This window comes from Octodon degus, unplaced genomic scaffold (assembly GCF_000260255.1).
Source record: "Octodon degus isolate 3935 unplaced genomic scaffold, OctDeg1.0 scaffold00218, whole genome shotgun sequence".
NCBI classification, from domain to species: Eukaryota; Metazoa; Chordata; class Mammalia; order Rodentia; family Octodontidae; genus Octodon; species Octodon degus.
The window spans coordinates 1,858,770-1,860,606 of NW_004524794.1; the positions used below are offsets into that span (position 1 = coordinate 1,858,770).

Sequence of the window (1,837 nt, forward strand, 5' to 3'; positions counted from 1 at the left end):
TGGTCCCTGTGCTTTGCCAAGCTTGTTCCAAGTAGGTGCTCTAGACCACTGAGCCATCTCACCAGCCCCTAAACACAGTTTTAATCCATAGTTTAACAAAGAACGGTCATACACTGAAATCAACACATATTATCTAGCATGTCAGTCTAAGCTTGTCCATGTATACAACTGAAATCAATTACAAGGCCTGGCCTCACAGACACCAGGGTTTAGGGACTTTCTATAGGCATGAAACTTCCTCTTGCACACTGTAGTCATCTTACATACAGGGCAAAGTCAGAGCTTTTATATTTGTATTTATTCTTCATTTAACTTTTAAAACACCACCATAATTGAATATTGAAACAAAAACAATAGCAAGTAGTGAGTATATGATGATTTTAGTCCTTCACGCACTTGCTACTGCACACTACATGCCAGCAGTGAGCATCATTCACTGGCCCCATTAAGAGATCTGACACTGAACACCACCTCCGGGATGATGTTCGTCATCCTCATAGGCTTCTCCATTATAATGGCACCATCTTTCCTGATTTGGATCAAAGTCCACCAGTTCTGCCTGATCCATTTCATTGGTCTCTTCTACTTCCTTCCTCTCAGGTAAGAGTTTTTCCAGCAATGAGAGTTTATCAGGAGAGAGAAAGCCATTTTCAGGAAAGTTTACCTTAAATTCAATGATTAGATGACCCTTTTCATATGGTCTATGATAAATTGGCCTGCCTTCATTTAGCACACACCTGATGTCTCCATGCTTGACAATCTGACCTGGATGAGAGGTGATGACTATCATATGGTTATCAAGAGTGGATGTTGGCTTTTGGAAGCCACACAGTGCTTCAACTGGCTGTACATCCATACACATGAAAAGATCTTCTCCTCATCAAGCAAAAGCAGCATGGTCCTTCTGTTGTAACACAATGATAATATCTCCTGGCTCCAGCCCTGGTTCTTGGTCTCCTTCACCATGGAATGTTATCTTCCAGCCATCTTTCATGCCTTTGTCAATATGAACTTCTAGAATCTTCTTTTCTCTATCTTCCTTCCATTGCAGTTCTTACATCTGTTCTTAGGTCTGATACATTCTCCATGGCCCTGGCACTCCATGCACACAGACTGAATTTGCCGAACCATTCCAGGTCCCATCTGATGAATTCTTATTTGCATTCTAGTACCTCGGCAGTTGGGACAGCACTCCACAGCTCCTTTCTTACCACCTTGGCCTTCATATTTGTCACAAATCACATTCTTTTGCAGGGCCAATTTTCTTGTGGCACCATTATATAAATCTTCTAAGGTAACTGAGAGGTGATGCACCACATTTTTACCTCTCCTTTCTCTCTTCATCCTTCCTCCTCCTCCAAAAAACTTATCAAAGATATTCATGGGGGATCCAAAACCTCTGCCTGCTCTAACCTCCTTAATTGCCTGTTCTCCTCCTTTGTCATACAATTCCCTTTTCTTGGCATCAGAGAGAACTTCATAAACTTGAGAAATCTGTTTAAACTTTTCACCTTCATTTGGATTCTCATCAGGATAGTACTTCAAAGCCATTTTCCTATAAGTCTTTTTTAGTTCTTCTTGGTTAGCATTGGGTTTGACCCCCAAAACATCATAATAAGTCGTTTCCTTAACCATTTTCTACAGGTGGTGAGCAGGCTAGGCTGCGGTTGGGTAGACAGGAAGGAGTGGGTAGCTGTGTGCAGGTCCAACAGCCACCACTCCTCCACCTCTCAGCGCATTCTGGAAAGTTCCTGGATTCTCTCTTTTCCTCAGTACTTACTCTAGGGGCCAGCAAGATAGTTCAGCAGATTTAAGCACCTGCTTAGGCAAGCGCAGT

General features: G+C 42.4%; 1 pseudogene; it reads right to left on the reverse strand.

Annotated features, from left to right (window-relative positions):
- Window positions 1–445: 445 nt before the first annotated feature.
- On the reverse strand, window positions 446–1,635 carry LOC101577948 (annotated as a pseudogene).
- Between the last annotated feature and the right edge of the window lie 202 nt (window positions 1,636–1,837).